Raw genomic sequence first — 8,234 nt, forward strand, 5'->3', positions numbered from 1 at the left:
TATGTTGTCGATTCGTGCATTTTTGGAGTCACTTTCTGTATTTTTGTTGTTGTTTCCAATATTTTCCTGTCATTTTGTGTGTCTGGAGCTATTCTGTAACGTGTGTTCTCGTAGTGATTTTGTTTGTTTACGTGGTTGTTGTTTCTTTGTTTGTTTACGTGGTTGTTGTTTCTGTCTTTGTTGTCATTTTGTGTTTCATGAATCATGTTGTGTGTTTTTATGTAATTTATGCAACTTGCTATCAATTTGTGTGTTTTGGGAGTTTTTGTGTGTGTGTGTGTGTGTGTATTATGTTGGGCTTTATATTTCCTCCAACTTCTTGAAATACAGATTTTGAAGATATGTTTTGTGGCCCACACTAAAGTAGACCACCATGTTGCCTATGTCTGCAGTTTTTGGGCATGATTGTTTTACTTTTGGTTTTACGTGCTAGATCTCTCTCTCTGCGGTACATCTTCTTTTATGTCGCAGAAATGGGCTGAAATCATCCCAAAGCGGTTGTTGATCAGCATAAGTCATGTAGACATGTTTGTAAGTGGCTCCAAGTGAAATGTGTGCAGACACGGGCTGTGTGTGTGGATTCAATTAGTGAGTTTTATTTCAAGAAAACTGAGCTGTGGAGAAGCGATGAGAGCATTTCCAATAGCTGACAACCAACCACTGCGCACTCAACACACCCACAGACAGCCCTCAGCACTCCATCCTCTGCTCTGAACTGGGAAAGGAAAGGAAAGGAAAGGAAAGGAAAGGAAAGGAAAGGAAAGGAAAGGAGCTCAAATGCTGTCGAATAACACGTAGAAACTCTATTTGTAATCCTTAGCAGGCTAAGAGGAGAAATCGATTGTTTTAATTGAGGACTTGTTCGCCTGCCCCGGAGACATCTGCACACAAGTCTTCCCTCAGGTCCGTTTAGGGGAAAAACTGGGAGGGGGCGCAAATCTGACAAGCAGGTAGTTTGAATCACGGAGTCTCTACAGACTGTTCACCAGACGACAGTGGGAGGCAGCTCCGAAAATACCTGTAAATACAGGCTAAGGTGATTTGTGGTGGTACTCCACTTCCGAAGAAGATGCAACAGCCATTTGTACACCGGTGGGGGATGATGTCAGTGACACCTCAAACAGAACTGGAGCCGTTCTTAGTTCCACACTTAAAGAAAGTGTTGATTTGTTAATGTGCTGCACCCCGATGTTCACTAACTCCCCCCTTTTACTGCAGCACCAGCCCAGAACCATGGGAGATACACAGCACATCCTCCATGCGATAGGACTTCACTGTTCAGGTCGGTGCTGCGGAATCTCCGCAGTTGAACAGTTTGCTGAGGATTAATCCCACTGGTGGTCACGCGTTCAACACACACACACACACACACACACACACACACACACACACACACACACACACACACACACACACACACATGCGGCACAAGTATATAACATACATTCTGCTTTTCCATTTACAATTACAGCCATAAACTGACGGAGGGTCGTGTGTTAAAGGCAGGAAGGTAAAAACATTAGAACACAGACTAGATTCGGTTCTAAAGTCAGCACACGGACAGACTGAAGCAGGAGCAGGGAGAGAAGAGAACCCTGAACCCGGTGTTTCCAACCACAGTCCCGCTCTTTACGCACAGATTAAAAGCCCTGCGTCGGACTCTTACAAACTACTTACAGAATCAAGTGTTCCTCGGGCGTCATATCCTCGCCATGGTGTTTTTTTAAAGTCCAAAAACTTGGAGACATTTCCCCGTTGACCACGGAGTGGCTGTGCTCTCTCTCCGGTGGCTCCCTGCGTGTGAATGGAGAGGAGGAATGCAGCTCCAGCAGCAGCTCGGGGAGGAGGAGGAGGAGGAGGCTCTGTGTGCTGCACTACATCTGCCCACCAACAGAGGGCTTCCACAGACTGGAAATATAAGGCAAAAGTTGGAATTCAAGTCCATGAACTACAACCAGCAGGATCAGGACAATATTTTAGATAACATTTTTTTTTTTTTTTAATTTTCCCCATGTTTTTGATACAAATATTCACAAACACATCTTATATATCTATATTTTAAAAACACTTTTGAAGTTTATTTGTCAGCAATCCCTAATTTATCTTTTAAAATAATGGATGTGACCCTTTTAATATCAGAAACACAAAAATCTATGAATTATTTTAATCCTCTGAGGAAAATTATTTGCAGTTTTATCTACTGAAATGTATACTATATTGAAATAAAACAATTTCACAAGTTTTTAAGAAGGATTTGTAGATATAAATTGTAAATACAATTTTAAAAAAAAAAAAGACCATTATTATGTATCGCAAAGAAAGATTAAGTTCCTGCGACACCGAAAAATACAAACAAGTAGGTCAGAAAATGGATGGAAGGAAAGATTAAGTGGAGTGAGATAAATTACAAATTGTATTACTATGACTCACTCATTTGATTTAGTCCAACTGGACTCTATGGTAGACCAGCATTGGCACCAGTGTCCAGTCTTTGACCCTATGATAAATAGTCAGGAGGCAAATCTATGACAAGTAGTTGAAACTAGTGAGTTACATCTTAGCTTTAACACTCCATTCATTAGGTTTTTAAACTACCATATGTGTTTTTATTTTATTTTTTAATTATTTATAAAGACTGCTTTTAGCTGTTTTAGAGGGACATATTTGAAATCAGTCAACTGCTCATTGTGTTTCATTAATTGTTTTAATTATTCAAAAGGTAACTGAATATTGTGTTTAATTGCAGAAACATAAAGAAGTGGTAAGAAGAGAGGTGAAATAAGAGAAGAAGTTGATAAACAAATAATCTACTGTATGCTTAGACTGAAAACTTGTATTTTCAGAACAGTTGATGGTAATGGTGAAGTCCTGGCCTGGGCTAAGGGTGCAGGACATGGGACACCTACAGATGATCATTAAATCCAAAAAACATTCAAGTCAAATTTACATAAAAACATTCTAGAAACTAAAGCAAGCCCTGCAGAAGACGGGACAGGTTTGATGTTAAGCTCCACAAACCAAAGCTAACTCCTAATTAGAATAAGGGGGCCCGGGGCCTGTCTGTCGCCTCCCATCAGCTGACGTGCTCACACAGACTGCTGCAGTACACTGACTGAATGATACTTTGATGACAATTTTTCAATCTGGGTCCGTCAGGCTATACATGCAAATTTCATTTGCTCTTTTCTTGTTATGAAATGCATCCTTATTGGTATTCACAGCAGGATTTCAAAATGCATCACTTATTCCACACACCACTACAGCCTGAGCGAGGAGGATGTGTGTTTTGGGCACTGTTCCATTATGCCTCAGTAGCGAGGAAGCTTTTGGGATAACTGAGTTAATACAAATAGGCAGCTTGGGTTACCAATTGCACTCAGGAGAGCAAAGAGCAAGATCTGTCTGTAACCGCACCACCTGGCCCATGTCCTCAGTGTGTGTGAGAGAGTGTGAGTGATTTGAGAGGGTGAGAGCTGATGCTTTTTTTTTTTTTACAGAGCCGGGTGGTGGGTGTGATCCTGACTGAGAAAGATAAAGATGTGTGTTTCTTGTGAATAAACAAGCAGATGATTGAACCACTTGAAAGAAACTTCTCCCCCGAGTCTCTCACACAAGTACTTCTCTGTTGAATCCAAAAGGTCTTAAAAAAGCAGCTGGTTTGACCACAGTAACATCATAGATTAGCTTTACTCATCATGTGAGAGGACTCAGGTCAAAGACTTTCTCTATCTCACTTCCAAACACGACACATGATTCACTCAGTTTAAAATAATGTGCCTCAAAGCCCTCCTGATTCCTTCAGGCACATAATATGAACTTGTGGAGATAACTTCCTCAGAATGCAACCTTAATTCTTTTTAAAGATTTAATCAAATAAATCTGGTTTTAATCAAATAATCTTGCCTTGCTTTCTGCAGCTGCTTCTCAAACTTGTGCCTTTTCTTTAACAATTGTTGCCAGTTTTTGTGTTTGTGCTTGTTTGAGATAATCAAATAAACAAATCAATTAAGTAATATTTGGGTTTTTATTATTACATTTAAACACCTTTTAATCTGTGTGGAGCCTGCGTTGTGACACAGACACCCCTTCTGACTGACTTGTTTCAGGAAACAATCCCCTAAGTTTAGTACAAAATCCATCCGTGCAGTGTGGAAGTCTGAGTTGATTTGTTTTCTTTGTTATATTTTAGAAAAACTAGTGCAGTGCCAGTAGGAAGTATGTATTGCTATAGAAAAGTGGGTTAAGTTTTAAGTTGCGGTTTCAGACGCTCAAATCCTTGACTGGAGTGCAGCGTTGCTGGCCTGGCTGCTTCAGCTGACTCAGCATCACGTGTACTGCTCATTGCCCACCTTTTTTGAGTTCTCTCTTTGTACGATTGGCTTTCAACATGTTAACATCCTCAGGTAGGTGAATATAAAATTGGACTGCAAAAGAAGAAAAAAAAACTACAGGATTCAGTTTAATATTGGCAAATGAAAATTATGTTTTGTTGAGAGTTGATGAATTTGTCTGCTGTCATTGATGTCTAACTTCACCACTATTATCATCAGTAACTATCTAAACTGGTAATTACAGAAGCTGATCCGCAGAGATACTTGAGGAACACACACGCACACACAAAATTAAACCACGCTTTGTTTCATTTCTTTTTTCTTTCTTCTTGCTTTTTACTTTTAAATTGAATATACTTGAGCATTTATCCTTAGCTTAGGGAGTGTAGCACTCTTTTAGTTATTGTGTAAATAGGTTTCACTTGTTTGATTAATACATTTTTATACTTTTACTATTTGTCTGTGGTTTATGCAATAATGCAATATAAGATGGTTTGTTAGACAGTTTGACAAGAATTCACACTGTGAATGACAAGGTATTAATAACAACCCAAAGTTTCTAAATTACCTTCACCATCCCAACTGTCTCTGAATCACTTGTTGGTTTTCATCTGTTCTCAGTTGTTCCCCCGGAGAATTCATTAAGGATTTGTGACAATGGAGTTTTATGCTGGATTAAGCAATACATTGTTTGATGAAAGTGGTGTTGTTGGGGTAGAAAATCAATAGGCAAAAGTGATTTGTTAAACATCCTCTGAGAGAACCAATCAAACTGGGATATCTTTACTATGTGGGTAAGAACGTTAGATAAAGATATTCATTCAGAGATATTGTGTGTGTGTGTGTGTGTGTGTGTGTGTGTGTGTGTGTGTGTGTGTGTGTGTGTGTGTGTGTGTGTGTGTGTGTTGCACCCTTTCAAACTTTCTTAATTTTGTCAATATTAGTGAATGAGGAAGTAATTTTCCATCTATTCTGCTTCAGACAATAAATACATGGAGAATGTTTTATAGGATATTACAACACTGGCTGCTTTTCATTCCCAGTCTCTATGCTGTCTCAAGACACCTGCTGAAGGAAATTGATTGATTTTTGAGAATCTCGTCCGAGCTGAGAAAGTGTTTCTACAACAGCAGACAAAATGTTTAGTATTTGGCTCCTAGATGTGTATCTCTGTATGTCTGCTATGCAATAAACTGGCTTACTGTTCATAGCATGGTTAGGGTCAGTTACATTTTTCAATTACATTTACGTCTTCAATTGTCCATCTTCAATTTCAACTGAGTTATGATTACAATGACTTATATTTTTTCAACTATAATTATAATTGAAATTAAAATTATTATTTTCTCCTGGAAGCAAATTACAATTACATTACTGAGCCTGAAATAAATAACCCCATAAAACATATGCTTCCTTGTGTTAGCTTTCTGTTAGCATCTCGTATTATAATAGGTCATTTTCGACCCCAGTCTTAAATCTGCTGTAAAATACACCAAAAATATTATCTATCATCTAATTTTGTATCTCATCTCTGTTACCTTGTTAAGCTTCCTTATACATGAAAATATTGGTATTAATGTTTTTGGTGTGTGTGTGTGTGTGTTTTATATTTATATTTTAAAAATGATAAAATGATACTCAAGAGAACTGACAGGTAGTGGAATATATAAACTTGATACGAAACACATTTTATTGTTTGTGAACTCCATGTAAGCCATAGAACGGTGACATGGCTCCCCAGTTCTGTGTTTAATTAAATTAAATAATTTCCATACCAATTACAAACTTAATTACATAAACTCAATTACAATTACAGTTAAAATTATGCCATCATTGTAATTAATTATCAATTATGCAATTACAATCATAATTGACCCCAACCCCGGTTCATAGTGTATCCTGTCTTGTCAACTCCGTTTGCTGGTATTAATTCCAAGGACCCTTGCAACCAACAGGATAATTAGGTATAGAGTTGTTATTTGCAGACTGTGAGCTGCTACTTCATGGTATAGTAGATTTTATAAAAGGTGAAAACTTTCTGCTTGCAGTGGACTGAGCTTTAATGGTCAATGGTGTTTAAGTGTAAGAGACTTAGTTAATTCATCACCCTAACACTACTCAAGTAATTGTTGAGGTTTGATGCTTTTGGATCATGAAATATTGCCTTGTATTGAAGGCTGCTTATGATTCCATTCTCATGGCCTCACGCATCACCTGCTGTATGACTGACTACAGCAGGAACTCATCTGGAAGCTGCTTGGAGGTCCGGCAACAGGTGAGATTGTTTAGCATTTAAATTACTCACACCCCACTTTTTTACTATAGGAGGGAGAAAAAACATTGCTGGGAGCATCTTAGCATCCTAACATATCATGTTGTTTTTCAGCGCTGAGGTGGGCTTGGCTGACTGAGCCCAGGACACCAGTGAGCGAGGACCATTCACTGCTCTGTCAGGGCTGGGAGATGCAACCACTGAACTGAGGCCAGCGCTCTTGTGCTTCTCCTATGTGTCACCCTTTCCGTTTTTACCATGTGCCATCGTGGGAGGAGAAATTTCAAAATAGCTCTAAGATATTTATGTGTATGTGTGTGTGTGGGTTGTGAAAGTATATCAAATTTCTCAGGGAAAAAAGCTATATGAAGCCCTCTGCTCTCACGCCTTGGTGAGATAGTGAAGGGTGAGTAAAATGATCATCAATGTTTACACTTTGTTTTGCTATCACACAAAATGTATCCAGCTGTGACTTTCTGTCTTTCAGTACAAGCCTAATCACTTTTCTTTCAATACGAAACTTTTTAGCCACTGTTGAATAATCTGTGATTGATCAAGCATTCCCTCAGTTTGTGTCCCTGTTAATAATTCATGAAGTAAACCCATTAACTCTTGCAGAGCAGGAAAGGAGGTTACTATTGAACGACATTTGAAAGAGGTTGAATTGAAATCACTGCCTAAAATGCAAAATACTAAAAATGAAATAAAAAATTAGTCAGACAACTGTTGTAAAGACAGTCTTCTTTATCACAGGGCAAAAGATCCCCAAACAACAGATTATACTCAACTGAAAAGTAATTATCCTGAGCAGTTCAGTTGAAAAATAAACCAACTGCAGAAAATCTAAAAATGAATCAAAGAGTTACAGTTAATTGAAAAGTTTTGGTGACATTTCCTGCAGTGAAACATTCTGAGTAGCCTTCATTATAGTCAGGCCTGAATGTGGATTTTTAAGATACAAACAGTAAATGTGAAATATTTGCCATGCACTTTACAAGAAGCTAAATCTGCAGATACGTAAGTTCACAGTACATTAGTGAATAAATGACACGTGACCGCTGCTGCTACGTTCTCTAGCGAGTGGGCGGGATAACACTACAGTCATGATGACAGCGCTAGAGATGATAGAGAAACTTTGTTTTGAGGAAAAACGACAGCTTTTAAAAGATGGAGACCAACACCTGAGTTACCAGAGCTTCAGCAAAGGTAAGGTCAGAAAATGTTTCATACTTTTCACAGTGAATGGTACAAAAGGAAGGATTGACTTTGTGGATGCTCCTCACTGAGGCTGTTCTAAGTTGTTGTTGTCATTTTCTCTGTGTTTCCAACACAAACAATGGATGCCCTGCCGTGTCATGAGATATATCTTGTTGGGAGAGTATGGAGGCTATATTAAATAATTGTTTATGTTTCTTTAATGGTGTTTATGATGTTGATTTTGTTAGATGGCTAAACACTTGTTCATGTGGATCTTGTTGGGTTTTTTCTTTCTTATTACATATGAAATTGTCATTGGTGGTCTCGATTTGCAACGTGCCTACCCAGCCCTAGTGGTCACGGCACGTCACTGATATATACTGTATGGGCTCGGACTGTGCATGTTTGTTTTTTTGCAGCTGTAGGTAGAAATA

At 38.5% G+C, this 8,234-nt stretch overlaps 1 protein-coding gene across 7 annotated transcripts in view; it reads right to left on the reverse strand.

The window, feature by feature from the left end:
* The window catches only part of plxna1b (plexin A1b), a 223,494-nt gene extending 221,686 nt beyond the window's left edge, over positions 1-1,808 (reverse strand). For all 7 annotated transcript variants that reach the window (XM_028445792.1, XM_028445791.1, XM_028445789.1 and 4 more), the window contains exon 1: positions 1,678-1,808. The gene's annotated coding sequence lies outside the window, so the exon portion shown is untranslated. The remainder of the gene's footprint in view (positions 1-1,677) is intronic.
* Positions 1,809-8,234: the final 6,426 nt, after the last annotated feature.

This window comes from Gouania willdenowi, chromosome 5 (genome assembly GCF_900634775.1).
Source record: "Gouania willdenowi chromosome 5, fGouWil2.1, whole genome shotgun sequence".
Taxonomy (NCBI): domain Eukaryota; kingdom Metazoa; phylum Chordata; class Actinopteri; order Blenniiformes; family Gobiesocidae; genus Gouania; species Gouania willdenowi.